Below are 19,677 nucleotides of genomic sequence, written 5' to 3'. Positions count from 1 at the left end.
ATTTTCAAGTTTTCGAGGATGACAAGCATATTCTAGACTTCCTAACCAACACAGACGTCTTCTTAACCCAGATCATAGATGAAGATGAGGTCGGTGAAGCCGAATTCGATGCTGAAGGTGTCCTGAATTTAAAGACAAACACTATTCCAAAAGGAATGGTTGAATTAGAAAGGATTTTTGATCCTGACAAGTTAAAAGAAAAGAAGAACCACAGTTCGGAAGGAAACATGTGCGACACGATCAATCTAGGTGATGAGACACAAGCTAAAAACGTCTTCATTGGAAAGTCCTGCACAGCGACTGAAAGAGATGGAATCCTGAAAAATATGAGGGACTTCCTAGATGTCATCGCATGGAGCTATGAGGATCTCAAGACCTTCGATACTGCGATTATTACTCACACAATCCCGTTAAAGCCAGGAAGTAGGCCATTCAGGCAAAGACAAAGACCAGTTAATCCTTTATTGGAACCACTGATATACCAAGAAGTGAAGAAGTTACTCACAGCCAAGATCATCTTCCCAGTAAGACACTCGACGTGGGTCGCCAATCTGGTACCTGTTAGAAAGAAAAATGGAGAGATCAGATTGTGTGTTGATTTCAGAAATCTCAAAAGAGTGTCAGAAAAAGATAATTATCCGCTACCATCATTAGATGAAGTGTTGCAGATCGTCAATGGATCGCAGATGATGTCCTTTCTAGATGGATATTCAGGATACAACCAAGTTCTAGTCGAACCTGAAGATCGACTAAAGACTACTTTCACCACCAAGTGGGGAACGTTTGCTTACAAGAGGATGCCTTTTGGGCTTATTAATGTCAGGGCCACATTCCAGAGAGCTATGGATATCGCTTTCAGAGATTTAATTGGTAAATGCATTATTATATATATGGATGATATCACAGTTTTCTCTAGGCAAAGAGAAGATCATGTGGACGACTTAAGAAGAGTCTTCCAAAGATGCAAAAGATACGGTGTCTCCCTCAATCCAAAGAAATGCATATTTGGAGTCACAGAAGGAAAGCTTTTAGGACATGTCATTTCAGAAAAAGGAATATCTATTGATCCTGAAAGAGTGAAAGCCATATCCACTATCAATTTGCCGGCTAGCAAGAAGGAACTCAAGTCATTTTTTGGCAAGATCAACTTTGTCCGAAAGTTCATCACCGGATTTGCAGAAATTGTCAGACCTTTGAATGAGATGCTGAAGAAGGACGCCAAAATTGAATGGACTCCACAAGCCAAAAGGGCATTCGAGGAGATAAAGATGGCCATCACAGAAGCACCAGTATTGATCAGTCCAGATTATCTCAAGCCCTTCTATTTATATTCCTTCGCTTCTGACTACACTTGTGCCGCTATCCTGACCCAAAGAAGTGAAGAAAGAGATGAAAATCCAATTGCATTCATGAGCACCCCACTGAAAGATGCAGAACTTAGATATCCCAATGTTGAAAAGCAAGCATACGCATTAGTAAAGGCAGTCAAGAAATTCAGACATTACCTTCTGAGGGCCAAGATTTATGCCATAGTGCCTGATGCGGCAGTCAAGACTCTTCTCATGCAAAATGAATTAGGAGAGAGAAGAGGTAAGTGGGTCGCCATTATCCAAGAATTTGATATTGAAATACAGCCCATGAAACTTGTTCGAGGACAAGCTTTGGCGCAGACATTGGCAGTTGATGGACCAGGATTAGTCCAGCAAGTTTATGAATTAGAAGACGTCACACATGATGAATGGTACAAAGATATTGTGACATACTTACTTAATCACAGATGTCCTGCCCGCATGACACCTACACAGAAGAGAGCACTAAGAATGAAGTGTCAACACTATATGCTTCAGGGATCTGTTTTATATCGCAGAAATCACGAGGGAGTATATTTGAGGTGTGTTGGTAAAGATGAAGCAAAACAGATAATCGAACATTTTCATTCCAAGTTTGGAACTGGACATGGAGCCAACCTCGCTACAGCTCACCATATCCTAAGAGCAGGATATTACTAGCCTACGCTTTTCAAAGATACATTTAATCATATCAAGACTTGCCACACATGTCAAGTCGCAGCATTTAGAGAAAGGAATCCTGCCATGCCACTGAATCCAGTGATTGAAGCTAGACCATTTGCCAAATGGGGAATGGATTTTATTGGTGTCATCAACCCCGCATCCTCGGCACAACACAAGTACATCATTACAGCTACCGATTATTGTACCAGATGGTCAGAAGCACAAGCACTTAAAGTTTGCTCTACTGAAGTTGTAATCAAATTTCTAGAGGAAAATATAATCACAAGGTTTGGATGTCCCTATGCGTTGGTTTGCGACAATGGATCGGCATTCACATCATTGAGTTTCTCAAATTGGGCTTTTGAATATGGAATAACCCTCAAGTTTTCATCAAATTATTATCCTCAAGGTAATGGGTTAGCAGAATCCACCAACAAAAATTTGCTCAGCGTTATCAAGAAATTGCTAGAGAGAATCCCGAGAGAATGGCACACTCAGTTAAGATTCGCTTTATGGGCGGACAAAATCAGAACAAAGAACGCATTAGGCATTTCGCCTTATTTTCTGGTTTATGGTCAAGATCCAGTCTTCCCCATGCAACTCAGGATCCCAACTTTAAGATTCATTCAGGAGTACATGGAAGACACTGATGCAGTACAAGCCCGACTAACGCAGTTAATGAACCTGGAAGAAAAAAGAGATCAAGCATTAGAGAACTTTGCAAAACACCAAGGAGTGGTGAAGAGATGGTTTGATCGACAAGCTAGAGTCAAGGCATTCTGAATCTCAGATCTCGTCCTGTATTGGGACAAAGCACATGAAAAAAGAGGAGAACATGATAAGTTTGATAAGCTTTGGAAAGGCCCTTATCAAATTTCAGAGATATTGGGAGAAAATGCATTTAGGTTGCAGACTTTAACTGGAGGAGACATCCCGTTGCCTGTCAATGGGAGGTATCTCAAACATTATTTCCAGTCCTGAAATGCCCAAGGCCTTCCTTTGTACATAGTTAGTTTAGTTTGCTTTCGTTGTTTTTCGTTTGTTTGTTTTTGTTTTTCGTTTTGTTTGCTTTTGTTTTGTTTTCATTTTTAGTTTAGGTGTTTTGTTTTTAGGTTAGTTGTTTTGTTTTGAGGGGTATCCATTTGACATTGGGTGATTTTGTTATGTAACGCTCTGACTTCCTACTAGGTTGTTGGTTGCATTTGGAAAATCATGAGGTCTTTTGGAAATACAAAGGGAGTTTCTTTTAATAAAGCTTTGAGTCAGGACGTATTTGCATTGAAGCAGATTAGCTTATTGAACTCACGTATTTTTGTCCTCCAGTTATTATATTTTCACACACTTATAATCTCCGAGTCATTATGGTTTCCAGGCGAAGCTGTGATCAGTGAAAAATCTAAAGTCTAGCTTCAGCGCCACTGCAATCCTCAAACCCTAGTGAGTTTCACTACTCACAAGCCAAAGAATTGACAGAACTGAAAAGCAGTATCAAAAGAAAAGATGAAAAAATGAGAAAAATCAAAAGAAAGAGGATGAGCTAAAAAGAAATATCAAAATTGGCTAAAGGGAATTTACGAGTAACTCCATCGGGGCTATAGACGCCTGGCTGGCAATGGAGCAATGTTCGTGAGCTTGCGGCGATAACCTCATCGGGACTATGGACGTCTGACTGGCAGCGAGGCTCTATCCAGGATGCTTTTGGAGTTTAGACGAACTACGTAGCTCATCACAGGGGAACCTGAAGATCATGGTTGTCTTGTTGAGGGGAATTAACGCATTTGCACACACATGGGTAACTGCGGACTTGATATTTTGTCTCAATATGATGGTCTCTTCTTGTAAGTGTTTCTTAACTCCTGGTTTTGTTGAGGGAGATTTTCTGAGTTTTCTTCTAGAAAGATTGATTCCCAAATGTTTTTCAACATTTCTTAGTGGTGTCGCCAGATGTTGTGACCATTTCACACATCGCCCCATTGCAAATGGGGACCCCCTCTTTTTGCTCGTTTTTCGCTCGCTTTTCGCTTCGCTTTTAGGGTTTTGTTAGTCAGTCAATTGTCTAGATTTAGGGTCAAGCCTTAGGGTTTTAATTGTCGTCTTTTCAGGCCAGAATCCAGTCAGTTTTGAGAGCTTTTGAGCTTCCTTTCAAAGGATGCAAATTTTGAATGCAATGAATTCACCAGAATGGTCTATTTTCAATTGGAATTTTGAGTGCAGAGCTTAAATTTGTCTAAGTGTTGAAGATGAAATGTGAATTTTGACCAATTGACCAATTTTGACCAGATTTTGAGTTTTTTGATTTTTGATCCTGGGCATTGTAAATGATTTGTTTTCGCCTTGTGAAGTGATAAAATTTGTAAAATCATGATATTTTGGCCTGTAGGAGCAAAATCGCTCCTGTCCCTCAGTGAAGGACCGGAGCTCGTTTTCGAATATCTTACTGTCCTTGCAGGGTCAAGGTGAATTTCGAGTTGGAAATGATAGAGAAAGGCGTGATCTTTCCGTTGAATATAAATTGAAGATTTTCACAAGCACAGAGGTGCCTCCAGGAATCAAAATCGCTCCTGTCCCTCAGTGAAGGACCGGAGCTACAAATCAAATATTGCTTTGTCCTTGCAGGATTTCAACGACTTGACGATTTGAAGATGTCCAAGGGGATATGTTTTATCAAATGAATATAACTTGAAGAGAAAACATGAAGAAAAATGGTCCAAAATGCTAAAATCGCTCCTGTCCCTCAGTCAGGGACGAGGGCGAAGTACATTGTAGCTCCCGTCCCTCTCCAAGGGACCAGAGCGATATTCTTCATAGGGCGAGATTTAGGCGAAGATCAAGTCAAGTTTATGTTTGAAGGCAAGGAAGGAGGTGAAATGAACTCATTGAAGATAAATTGAAGATTGCCAAATGCCAACAAAGGACCAAAATGCTTAAATTCGCTCCTGTCCCTCTCCAAGGGACCAGGGCGATATAATGATTATATTGCCGTTCCTCCAAGTTCAGGACACTCCAAGGTGAAAAACAAGGTGGCAAAGGCGTTTCGAAGTGTCCCAATGAAGAATGAAGTATCCAAAGTTGCTAGATTGAATGGATTTACACTAAGACCCCCCAGTTCGCTCCTGTCCCTCAGGGAGGGACCAGAGCGATATTTCCATAAAGGCATAGATTTCAAAAGTTAAGCAAGTTTCAAGCGACCAAGGAGAATCAAGGGATGTCATTTCACGCATTGAAGGTAATGGCAAGTTGAAGAACATGAGAACAAACTCAAAACCTTGAACTTCGCTCCTGTCCCTCAGGAAGGGACCAGAGCGATATTGAATGTATTGACCGATTCATGCAAAAATCACGTTAACTCAAGACTTCACAAGGTCATACAATGTATAAGGTGTCATTCGAAGATGATATACCAAAGGTTTTGAACGTCAAAGTGTTATCAATCAAGCTAACGAACTCATATCGCTCCTGTCCTTTGGACAAGGACCAAAGCGATTTTTGCAAAAACACTCATGCTCCTTCAAAATCAAGACAATGCAAGGATTGGCGAAGTAAAGGATGTCCTTTGGAAGACAATGAACGAAGAACGAAGATCAAATGTTTACAAATTTGAGCTAGGACATGGAGATCGCTCTTGTCCCTTTCCAAGGGACCAGGGCGATATTTGCCAAAAAACATGATATCCTTTGAAGATCACGTTAAGATAAAGTCGCACATGGTTTTAGACATCATTTGGAAGGCGATGCAAAGGGAAATGGACGTTAAGTATTACCAATTTGAGCTTAAAATGGAGAAAAGACAAGGATCGCTCCTGTCCCTCTCCAAGGGACAAGGGCGATGATCCTTTAAACATCAAAATGTCTTGTGAAAAGCAAGTGGGACGAGCATGGAATGAACAAGCGATGTTATTATTTGCCTTATGATGAAAATTGGAGTTCGAAGATGCAAGATCGACGTGAAAATATGAAGATCGCTCCTGTCCCTCTCCAAGGGACCAGGGCGATAATGGTTATAAAGGCATTTGTTCACACAAGCAAGACAATCAAACTCGAAGGACCCGACAAAGTGGTTGATTTGAACGCGGAGATGAAAACTTTGGACGACAAAAACGCAAGAATCATGACCAAAATAGTGGATCGCTCCTGTCCCTCTCCAAGGGACCAGGGCGATGAGGTACGTATCTACCATTTTCAAAATTTTGGCACTAAATAAACATCTTTGAATTCATTTTAAATGCTAAAGTTTGATAAATTCAAAAAACTCAATTAATTAGCATTTAAATATTGCGCTTAATATTTATTAATTATTTTGCCTTTATAAAAATTGAAATTTATTTATTTAAATAATAAAGGCATTTAATTAATTATTTATTAATTAATAAAAATCAAGAGGAGCGCTTGGTATTTAGAAATGGAGGTCGGCCTTTATTATTTATTTAAAAAATCATTTAAAATTGCCTTATTTTTACCAAGTCGGCCTTGGGGGTGAATGGTGAGGTGAGCGCTATAAAGGGAGAGGTGAAATCTTCATTTTCACAATATTATTTATCATCTCACACATGCGATTGGAGGAAGAAAGTGCGAATTGTGTTTGGAGAAGTGCGAATTTCATTCCAAGAAAGGTGGTGCGAACTATCATCCAAGGTGACGCTAACATCATCCAAAGGTGGTGCGAGACTTGGAGATTTATCTGTGCGAACTTGAGGATCCATTTGAACAAATTTTGAAGATCACGTCAAAGGCAACTCAAAGGGTGGCGAATTGCTATTTTGCTAAGACGATTACATTGAAGGCTATTTTCGATCTTTTTGCCTAGGCGATTTTGTCCTTTTTGCATTCTAGAGTTAGCTCTTTATTGAGGTATGGCGATTTGATTTTATTGTTTTATTTATTCATCGTCATGTTTTAAATTTTGATTTTTTTGAAAATTTGAATTCCTAGCTCAATCGTTTTATTTTAGGAAATGATAACTCAAGACTTATCATGAAGTTTCCTAAAATTTATTCTCTAATCTATGTTATTTATTGCAAAATCTAGTTCTCATTATGAAATGTTGTGTAGGTATGGCAACCCCGAAGGCGGGAGCATCCACCAGTCGTTCAGCTCTCATGAAAGAAGATCAGAAGACCGAAGAAGTGGAGACCAAGATCGTGTCGAAGTGGAGCCACATTGGAGATACAAACTTAGGCAACTTTAGCACGAAGAAGTTTCGAGAGATCCCTTATATTGGCAAGCCATCGCCTATCACCCGGAGAATAATAGAGAGTGGCATCATTAAGGCGGCCGGCTTTCCTCCAGCTGTTCAGTGTCATGAGTTGATGATCGAGTGTGCTCGTCATTATGATCCACAGTCCAGAACGATCGTGTCCAAAGAGGGAAACACTTTGGCGTACCTTTCAGAGGAAGCTATAAGTGAAGCTTTCCATCTTCCAGAGCACAGGGACATGATATACAAGAGCACAGAAGGAGCCAAATCAATGTACGAAGATGATCCAGATGCTTGTCTAAGCATTATGAATAAGAACTGGTTACTCAAGAGCCGTCCCCGTCTGAGCAAGGTCCCGAACACACCTCACAGGATTGACTTCCAAGAGGAGTACAGAGATTTGATTACCTTTCTCAACCGAGTTATAGGAGCCCCTCATGCCTTCTATTTTGAGAAGTGGATGTTTTACTTCATCCAGGTGATCGTTCAGGGAAAAGGTACCATACATTGGGCTAGGATTATTAGCCATTGCTTGGACGTACAGTTGAGGAGACTCAAGGCTACTAAGTCCTTCCACATGAGTTCATATGTCATTTATGCCTTGATTAGGAGTGTTGAGTACGCAGAACTACCTCACAGAGGAGTGATTGGAAGAGGACCCAGCTAGGTCAGAGCTTGTGATTCCTATGCCTACTTGCATCATCCACCAGGGAGCAACTATAGGTTGGTTAATGATACTTTCACGATGAACATCATAAGGACATTGCAAGGTGAAATTCACAACAGGTTATCTCAGGATGCCCAGGAATTCATAAAGAGGTACGGTGCTTGGTTCATTCAGTTTCCCAAGTTTACTTATATTAGGGTGCATGGATGTCCTTTACCTCCATACATGTTGCCGAGATATCCGACAGACAGAATTGTGTTACTTGAAGTAACAAGACAGTTGGCAGCATATGTGAAGGCATTCAGACACAGACATCAGAATGGAGTTCCAGTACCTATCATTTTGGGTAATTCAGTTGAGGTATGTCCTAATGCTTTAGCCATGGATGACGCAGAGAAGGAGTTAACCTTGTATTCTTTTTCATCTTTTGCTCTGAGAGAAAGCTTTGATCCACATGGACATTTAGAGGAGACAGTCGGCAGGAAGTTTAGACATGAGTATCAGATTGAAGATTTTATGATGAATCTCTTAGATGATCTTGAAGTGAAACGAAAAATGCATTCTAGATTACCTTTGGATTTCATCAGGAAATGCAGGATTTACAGAGTGGCCGACCAAGCTCAGGACAGTGGCAGACATATCCAGTCTTCCTATGATCGAGAAAGCAAAACAATAAGGTTAGATTGGAATGAGCCCGAGGTCGTGGATTTAGATACTTTGATGGCACCAGTCTTGTCTTGTACTCGCAGATGGGTTGACATACAACATCAGAAGTTGAGAGAACAAGGCATAGCTATGACTTTCACTTTGGAAGAGAAACCAGTCGAAGGTGGAGCTAGTGTGAGTGAAGGCAATCCTAATCCTAGAAATTCAGGTGAAGGAAATCTTCGATGTGCTAGTCAGGGCAATCTCCATCCAAGAGGTTAGAAGAGGAAAGAGAGACCTGGAAAGGGAGAATCTTCCAAGAGGAAACAAGAGGCTAACAGAGATCAATCATCCGGTACTTTTTCCAGACCTGAGAAGAGAACAATTCAAGTGGAAGAATCCATGGAGTCTATGGTACAGAACGACAGGCAGGAAGGAGGACAGGCACAACAAGGGTCACCAGATGGATCTCTCCAGGACTATGAGTTAGATGAAGATAAAGAAGACAATGAAATGACATCTCCTCCCAGACAAGAAGAAATAGTGCATAAAGAGATTCAAGTTCAAGAAACAAGATCGATTATCCCAGATTGGTTGAAGGAAAGATTAACTAAGGTGATCGTAGTAGAGGACGAGGACAATGCAATTGATTTAGAGAGCCTTGTTGGACGCTCACACGAAGTAACAGAGAAGAAGAAGGCTACCAAGATGTCCAAGATGATTCGAGATGAAACTGGATCCAGAAAACTGCAGATAGCTACACCGGCAGTAGGCAAATATGAAGGTGAGATCCTAGCAGAGGAATATGATATACAGACTTTTGAGTTAGGACCATCCACAGCAGAGCAGACTTTAGATGATGCTACCGACTCATTTGAGGCATTGAAAGACAAGCTTAGAGAAGAAATGGAGAAGAATAGAAAGCTTGAGAGAGAGGTCGGTGCATGGAGGATGTATTTCAGTCACATCAATGAACCTTTGGGACGTCAGGATCCAGCTAGATCACCAGTGCAAGCACTTCCACTTCAATCAATCAGTGAAGCAGAAAGATTCAGGAACATGGTCCAACGTACAAGTAATTGGATGGATAGATCTCATACAGTGGCCATAGAGTTTGTAACAAGGATGATGAAGATTATTCATCAAGCTATCCAAGTTCTTGAGATAATCCACAATTTGATGATAACAGTAGCTGCATTTGCCCATACCAAGGACGTCATCATTCCTGTCTTGAAGGTAATAAGACATACTTCAAGGAAGATTTTAGCGCAGGAGAAGATCTTGGAGGGAGAATCTCACAGTTTGTTTCATTGGTCAACCTTACTCCATATGAAGAGTGTTTTCTTTGAAGACATCAGTGTTAGATGTGGCCGAGTTGAAGAGGTGATCAAGCCGATCCAGGACAGAGTATTTGAGGTACTTCGTACCATTCTTGGTAGAAGGATCGAGGTCGAGACAGATGTGGATATGCAGGAGCTAGAGGATAGAATCAAGGTCATCTTTTGCAAGGACGCAAATGTTACAGATGAGCAATATGATCAAATGTTTGCGACCATGCTCCTAATTGAAAGAACGAAGGAACTTGAAGCTTCATGGGACGCAGCTCTTCTAGATGCATTCGATCAGGTCATCCACTTGGAAGAGAGTATGAAGAATCTTCCCGAGATTCCAATTGCAGAAATCGAAGGAATTGTGACAAGATTCATTGCATATGCCAAAAAGGAACATTGGAAAGGGAATAAGATTCTAGATGAAAGGTTGTTATAGATGACATGGCACCTTATTTGTCATTGGTTTATGTCTCCTAGGTTTTTGTGCCAAATTTAATTTTTGGCTATGTATTTAATATTGTTCAGTAAAAAGGAGGCCATTTGTAATAAACCCTAATTAGGGTTTAGGTGTCATGATCTTGACCGTTGATCTACTTTCAATCTGGACCTTTCATTGTAATTGGGGATGCTATTTATACCCCCATTTTTTCATTTCATTTGGTAATAGTTAATAGTGTAATAGTCAATAGTTGATGTAATAGAGAAGAAAGATTAGAGTTAGAAGCAATTTTATTTTGTAGCAAGATTGAGTTTTGAAGAGAGAAATTCAAGCAAATTGTTGTATATGATGATTTGGAAATCAATGAAATATTGAAGTTATGGTGTTTCGTTGCAACTTTCTTAAGTTATCTTCATGGTTGTTTGATTTACTTGAATCATGCTCAATCAAAGTAGCTTGTTAATTTGAAGGACATAGTGTGAGACTTGATTTTTGGTAGGATTCGTAATCCAAACCACTAGCTTCTTGCTGATTGTAGGAACGCCTTGCGTGGTCGACTGGAGAATAGCTTGAACCCCTTAATCTTCAATCATTATTGTATCAAGGATATGTACCTTCGTGGTAGTGTCCATGATCTTTGATGCATTGAATATCATTTTATTACCTTAGAAGATCGCACTAATTTCAATTGAGTTGTTATCTTATGGCAAAATTGAAGTTGGTTGAATCTCGCCAAGTCTTGTCCATACTAAGTTATTCATAGGGTTAGACTAGATTAGACCTCTTTCAAACCCTACTCTTTTGTTGTTTTTGAAAAGTTTCTTAGTTTAGCAAATCTTGAACTTTCGGAATACGTAAGGCCCCTTGGAGGAAACAGCAAATCACATCATACCGCTGGAAGCTTGTCCACACGTAGAGACCCTACTAAAAGAACCTTGGAGTCTACCTAACTGATCCTTTATGCAAATCTTCAGCAGTTAGAGACTATTTTCTCAAGAGAGGATAAGATGCCTATTGGTATTTTATTCTGTTTATGATTGTGTATAAAATACACGTCAACAAGTACGTGAACATGAAACTTGAATTGGAAAATGTTCCCTTATTGTAGTGTGTGGTTCTCTATTTAGTTTTTGGATTGATTTAGTTATACGGGGTATTGAAGTCCAGTGTTTTTAAATGGTGGGATTGTAACAGGGTGCAAGTTTTTTGTGTTGTTGTATTCCTACTGTTGGGTCATTGAAATGAATCCAAATGATGTCAATGTCATTGTATTTTGTATATATTTTGAAGATGCCATTAGATCCATTGACAAGGCCATCTTGAGTATTTTAATTTCTAGCATATATTCAACTGGTATATTTGGTTTGATGTGAATTTGGGGAGGCAAAGTAGTTGTGTGGTCATATAAACAAATTGTGTCTGTATTGGTTTCTTGTTCATCCAATGCATGGAGGACAATTGTGTCTTCTGCAAGTTTTGTTAGCATTTTATTATTGTGCTTGTATATGCTAGTTTTTTTATAGAAGAGGTGGGCAGTGTTGGGTTAAGTGGTGGTTCCTTTAAAAGCAATGTTGATTAAGAGAGTCAATGTCATCATTTGTTTGTGCTGCGACACATATTTTGTTTAAGATGGAGATGAAAGTTTCATCTTTTTTTCGCATTGTTTTTCTTAGTGGGTAGCACTTGACATTGTCTATCCAGAAATTGTGTGGCAACAATTCTGTAGAAGTTGGTTTGTTTTCAAAGACAATGGAGTCAAGTACTAGTGGTGCTTAGTAGAGGTCACCACAAAATATTGTGTCCAAACCACCAAAGGGTGTTGTGGTTGTTTGCATTATGTCACACAAACGTTTGTCAATGTAACAGAGGAATGTTGAGCCAACTAGTGATATTTCATCAATTAGCAGGATGTGTAATTGTCTTAAGTGTTTTGACATTGTATCTAGAGTCTCAGTGCTAAGTGGTACAACATTTGATTTATTAAAAGGTATGTGTAATGTTGAATGTAGCATAGTTCCACCAACATTGAATGTTACTTTTCTTGTATATGCAGTGATTAGTCCTTTTGATTTGTCAAGATCATTGTCCATGGAAGCACTGTAAAGGTGGAGAAGTGTTTGGAAGATGGCTTTTATTGTGAATGTCTTTCCAGTTCCTGCTCTACCAGTGAGGAATAAATGCAATGGCATTTGCATGTTTTTCACTTTTTTAATCACAATGTCTTTGACAATGGCTTGTTGTTCTGTGTTTAAAATTTGTCTTAATTTGTAGTATTCATTGTTATCAATGATTTGTGTGTGTTGCACAATTTCAAATGCAATAGGAAGAATAACATCTTTAGTTTTGAGTTTTTTTGTTGATATCAAGTCCTATGTCATATAGCTCTTCTTCACTGAAGTTGTTTGGAATAGTGACATCGTTAACATTGTTAGCATTTTTAGAATTGAGTTCATCGATGACTTTGTCAATGTCACCCTATGCAAGGTTAACAATGAATGTAAATTTTGCACAGTTTGTTAGAATTATTTTCTCATGGTATGTGTATGCACTTTTCCATGACAAGAAATTATCTTTTAGGGTGGTTTCATTGAGGGTAAATGGTACATATAGCACTAGTTTTTCTCTACAATAGTTTTATATGTCAATATGCTTATTGTAATTGATAAACCTTATTATGTTTGGTTTTTCTTTTTGCTTGATCTTGTTGTCATTTTTGTTATAGCTAGAAACTAATTCAACAAGGCATATTGTAGCAATTGTGGGTGGTCGTTCTATGTAGTAGCGGATCAAAGATTTGCAAATAATGTCTTCAGAGTCATCTACTTATTTGCTTAATTGTTTAGGAGGTTTTAGTATAAATTTCCTTTCATCATCGGGCCTCGTGTCAATGAATATACATTTTTGTGAGCTTTTATTCAATGGGAGCGAGAGGAGAATGTGAGCAGCTTGTTGTGATGACATTTGTTGTAAGTTTAGTAGTACATTTCCAAGTTTCTTTATCAGTTGTATTGCATCTATATTTTCATGTTGATGCTCTTGACATATTCTATTGAATGCTTGTGTCATTGACTTGTCGACTTTTGTAATGTAGGAACTGCAATACATTGTTGTTGCATATGAATTTAGTATGAATTGTGCATTTGTATTTGCATTCCATAGAAAGGGCATTTGTTTCACAAAACTATTGTTCTATATTTGTGAGGGCTTTCTTTGTAGTAGTAATGTCGATTTGTCGATTGTTGATCTCAGTTGTATGATGTATTCATCCTCAGTTATTTGGATTCCATCTAAGAAGTCTTGCATAGTGCAGGAGGCATCACAATTTTCTATTTGCAATGTGGAATATATTTTAGTAGCATTTGAGATTATTGTTTCATTTTTTTCAATAATGGTTCAAGTATCATTGTGTTTTGGATTGTTGGAAATGGGAAATTGTATCTACAATTTGTCTTTTTCTTTCTTTTGCATTGCTTTGTGTGGTGATGCTTATGTATACTTGTTAGTGCATTTTCTAAATGTTTTGTGCTACAAGTAATGTACTTATCAACAAAGTGCACTATATCTTTAGTTGTGCCTTTCCCATAGATGGGTGCATCTTTGGTCCATATTAGGAAATGGTCATGTTCATTTCCTCGATTTTGAAATTTGGTTACTAAGAAGTACTTAGTGATGTGTCCAAAGAAATTTTTATCAAAGAGTATTAGTTTCTTCATTGCATTTATCCTATGCCTATAGTATCGTGCACATGTCATTGGATCTTTTTTATAAGTTAGAATTTTTGGTTTCCAATTTGAGTAATGCCACTTTGTTCCTCCACTTTTGAGTAGTGTAAATCATGCGGTTGTTGAAGAGTTGCTATCAAGGGGTCCCAATTTTTCTCTACGTTGGTGAATGCGAGGGAAAAAGTTGGTGGCCCTAGCTATTAGATCATTACAAAGACATTTTTTTTTAGTTGATGTGTGTAATCTGGAGAAATTCTAATTCTTTTAAAGTCAATGTAACCAATATTTGATTTTATCATTCTTTCTAGGTTTGGATTTTCTTTGAAATATTTTGCAATTAGTTTTCTACCTTTAAGTTGCCCTTTTCGTATTCTTACCCACATTATTGAGATGACTTGTTGTATAAGGAATTTGACAGTTTTGAAAAATAGGTTAGTTGTGTGATATGCAAATTGTCTTTGTGAGCTTAAGAGTTCCCATTGTGCAATCTTTTGGTATGTAAATTTTTTGCTAAAGTCATCATCATGTGGGTTGCCAAAAAAAAGCATTGGGAAGTTCATTTCTTTAGCATATTTGTCTTGAAAAATTCATATGCGACAATTGTCTTGTGTAGGTGTGATTTCAAGTATTTTATCCTACATTTGGTGTGTGCACCTATATTCAGTGAATTCATGTATCAGAGTTTCTTATGGTTGTTCTTGTTCCATGTCACTATCTGTGTTGGTATCACTTTTATTTATTTCAGCTGTTTCTTGGTTATTCGAATTGTCTTCTAGGATGGCCTACCAATCTTGCCTAATTTGCATATTTTGTAATTTGTCAAGCGGTGTACTTGATAGTTGCAAGAGAGCTTGCATTATAAGGTTTGGGCACACCATTCCTTTTTGGAATGCATTTTTGTACTCCAAGTGCCTCTTTAGTGAAACTGCAATTGTTGTTGTGCTATCAATAGATTGTGGTAGTGTTGTTTGTATTGTGTCCATATTTGCAGGGACATTAATTATTGAGTTGGTCAAGCCTAGTTGCAGACTTCTATGGCCAAGTTCCCAAATTTGTGCAAATGCAATTATTAGTGAGACTAATTGCTCTTCTAGTTGTGATAGATGTTGTACATGTCGCAATGGTTTATTAGTTTGAATATTGTGGGGTGTTGAATATTTTGGCAACATATGTTGTTGTATTCATTGTTACAAATTTGACATATTGTATTTCCTATTGTAGGACCATAAAATTGTAATAGAGTTTGATAAGTGTTTTTTTCTTTGTCTTTAAATATCTTAGTGTATTTTTTAAAGTGTAACATTAGGCAAATTGAACAAGTATACTCAGGGTATCTTGGATTCTTCGTTTAAAAATTTCTACTGGTGACAATGAACTGGTACTTTTATTAGTTTTTTGTTCAAATGATGGGTTGATGGCTATTGGTTTTGGGCTATTGTAAACTTTGGCAGCTTCAATATCTATAAGTGTTTTGCTTCTAATTTGGTTTTTTAGTTGATGAAGTGTCATTGTTGAGGAGTTTGTATTGGTTGATTTGGGTCTTATACTTATTGTCATATTGCTCATTTTTCTTTGTTGAGGTTCAATATCTTGTCTTGACTGATTACTAATAGCTTAGACTTGTTCCAATTGTTTTTGTGCAGAACACAAAGGCATAATATTATCTCCAAGTGTTCTTTTTAGTTTGCGTAGTGTTAGCTTTTGTGTGTATTTGGTATTTTCATCTCCTATTTCTAAGAGTGGCTCAAAATGCCCTGAAAGTGGATTTGTGACATGAAAGAGTAAAGAATAACATTTTGTGTATGACAATTTATTGAAATGCAAGTACATTGTGCCCATTGTCATTGACCAAACACATATTTGTATATTGAGCCACTTTGAGATCTAGTGGATATAAAAAATATCTCCCCACAATCTTGTTTCTTTGTCTTTTGTAGTTGTCATTGTAGACAATCACATGTGTCATAGATAAGTGTTTCTATCTCAAATATGGTGCATTCCGTACAAACTTTCAGGGTTGATTTCATCGTAGTATGACTTTCAATTTCTTCTACTTCGCATCTTGCAAGGCAGTTTAAGAAATGGTCAATTGCACCATTTCGCAATTCTATGGAGGTGAATCGATTTTGTAATACGAACTCTAGTAAATTGAATAAGCAATCACCAATGTTGCGTGTGAAATTCGTAATTCAACATAGCCCATTGTGTTTTAACACATTGTCAATGTCACAAGTACTAGCACCCATCATACATTGACATGTTTTGACTTGTATGACTTCTAAGTTTTGTTGATTCTCCTTTTTCTCTGAGCTTTCCATTTTAAAATTGTGAAGTTAGAAGTAATTGCAATTGTTCAATTCCAGATTTTGGGCACTATGAGTAGTGAACACTATACTACACGTAAATTTGTTGTCTACTTACCAAGTTCGTTACCTGCAATGCACAAAATTACAAATTGTCATGGAGAATTTCAAAATTCTGGTAAAGTCAAGCGGAAACTTACTTGACGACATTCTTATAAGTAGACTAATGGTGAACAGTTTCTTTGTTTTTGATGCTATGGTAAAGTACATATGTAAATATACTTCTTGAAAGATTTGTTTGTGTATATAGATATTCTTAATCATTTATGGTTAGCTAAAAAAGTATTTGTAAATACAATCGAGACAACTTTTCTTAATAAATCATAAAAGGAGAAAATCGTATTGTCTTAAAATCCTAGATAATAATACACAATTTGCCTCTATGTATTAGAAAAAGACTATTATTTGATATGACTAACAATGGAATGCAAATAGGAAACGAACAATATGTCATGTGCACGACAATGCCATGTAAATGAACAAAAAATATAGAATGCAATAAATTTGCATAAAACTATTTAACTTGTGAAACAAATACTATTTTGCACATATATTTAAAATGTTAGAAATGGGACAATTGTGGTTTGACTGAAATTTGTGGAAGTATTTGACATACCTTCAATATTGCCAATTGATGTGGAAATATTTGTATATGAAATCTTGGAACAATTGAATCTTTTAATATTAGTATTAACATTAATAAGAATTGAATTTTATACAACAATAAGATTTCTTATTAATATTATTGATTTCTAAAATTAAATTATTAATTTATAAAAACAAATCCTTAATATATTCATATTAGAAATTTGTTACTTATAAATATACAAATAAAATAATCTAAAATAAAAAAATTGATATACAAAATATATTATTGTTTTGTCTTAAAAAAAATTGCAATCAGATATTGATAGTTGTAGACGTATAAAAATGACCATATTCCTAAATGAATATTTTATGTTCATTTCTCTATTTAATTAAATCCAATTTAATTAAATTACCCGCATTCCTCTATTTTATTAAGTAAATTACTTAATTTATTTAAATAAAATTCACTATACCATTTAATGAATAAATCATTTTATTCAATTAAATCCCCCTATCCACTTTTAATTAAATTCAAAATTTAATTAAATGGTTATCCTAAATTGAATAAATCTAATTTATTTAATTTCCCCAAATTACAACCAAATTGAATTAAATTACTTTAATTCAATTAAATCCTATTATCCCCCCCATCCACTTGCAAAATCCCAAACCCATTTCTAATCCCTTCTAGAATCTTCTAATCGCTTCTAATTAACCTAACCCCTCCTCTAAACTTTATCACATCCCTAAGCAAAGGGAAGTCACTTCTCAAAGCCTCAAAGTCTTTGATAACCATTAAAGGCTTTCAACCTTCAACCACTAAATGTCTCAAAGTCTTTGATAACCTTTGAAAGCTTCCAACCTTCAACCACTTAATCCACAAAGTCTCCAATAACCATTAATGGTTAACCCAAACCCTCCTACATGGTTAAAACATTTGTTTTGACTCAACCTCTACCCAACCCAAGGGTCTCATCAGGCCTTTAATGCTTTGACCATGATTATCTCTTAATCATTTGCACAAAGGTTTATCCTTGGATTAACTCCTAATCCAGTGGGTAATCCTAACTTAGACTTGACCCTTAGCCTCTAGATAACTATGAGGTCTTCTCAGGCATTCAATGCCTCCAACCCCTTCTTTCAACCCAATCTTATGTTGACACTGGTCACCATGTCATTGGTGCAAATTGTGCACATGGATCCCCAACTTTCAAGCTTGGCCCTTGATTAAACCTTTCAATCCTGACCATCCATTGCCCTATTTGTGCTATAAATAGAGCTCTCATTCCTCCATTTTTAATAATCATCCTTCAAATTTGTAGCATCACACTTATGCTCAAATATATTCAAGCTTTCATTTCATATATGCTCATCATTTAGCCTCTCTTTAAATCAGGAAGTAGACTAAATATGCATGTTTAGATTACTTTCTTTATCATTTTAGCTCAATCATAGACTAAATATAGTATGCTAGGATAGTATTCATACTAATCTTGTCATCTTATCATTTAGTTTATTGCATTTTAAGATCATACATAGCTTAACATCCATCTCATACTTAAATCTATCAAAGCATCTCTCGTTCTCACATTTGCCATCCCTAAACCATTTTGCTCAGTGATTTGAGAGCAAAACGTTGGTTTGAGGGACATTGTAAGATAGAGAACCATGGGACCCTCCTTGGGAAGCTGAGTAATACTACGTTACTCCATAGCTTGCACCAAGAAGTCCTGTGTGTGTGTGGACTAGTATTTAACTAAATTTTCACATATTAAGTTTTATTCGCCCACGTTTCCCGCATACAATAGTATAAAATTTAAACCTTATTAAAAATGACAAATAAAAGAAAACTTGACAAATTTAATAAAAGGTTCGTTAGAACAATATTATTTCATAATTAAAAATCTAATTAGTAATTACAAATAAACAATATTATAATATTAAAAGCTATTTAAACTTGAATTATAATTAAGATGACCCCACCGAAGGTGAAAACAAATCTTCCACAGTAGAAATTTCCATCCCCACCGTAGTTATAGAAATAAAACTTACTCTGTAAATTACTAAAAATATCAAGCTAATTCTTGCATCCAAATAAATGAAGTGCCAAATTCTTAACCGTCGATGATTACAATGCTACCTTTTAAAACTAATTTTAACAACTTAATATGGCTTACACGTAGAAAATTCGATGCTACCTTTAAAAATATTAATGAAAGCCTTGTATAAATGATACATATTGTATTTAAAACAAGCATTCAATATGTTGTACAAAAACTGAAATGGGTTTCAAGATAAATTAAAGTTGCGCTTGAATTCAAATAATTTACCCTAATTACTCCCGTTTATGAAGACGTGCACAATATAGAGGATTCCACATAGAAAATATGTATTATATGTCATTTGCTAATTTGTTTAGATTCAAAAAACAAGGTAAAAGTTGAAAGGGAAATCATTTTTCAATATGACATTTATGAGGATGACACTTCTCATTTTGACTATTACTAACACTTGCATCTAATGGAGGTGCAATGGTTATGCTGATAGTAATATATGATATAAATTTGTACTATGTAAGTTATGAATCACTATATTCATGGAGTTGGGTACTTTAGATACATTAATTTACAATAGATTTATAACTAGCACTTGCACCCAAACGAGGTGCAAGGGTTACACCGATAGAGAATTATATAAATTAATATATAAGAAAGTAT

This window comes from Cryptomeria japonica, chromosome 10, assembly GCF_030272615.1.
Source record: "Cryptomeria japonica chromosome 10, Sugi_1.0, whole genome shotgun sequence".
Taxonomy (NCBI): domain Eukaryota; kingdom Viridiplantae; phylum Streptophyta; class Pinopsida; order Cupressales; family Cupressaceae; genus Cryptomeria; species Cryptomeria japonica.
Note: the sequence above shows the minus strand (reverse complement) of the source record.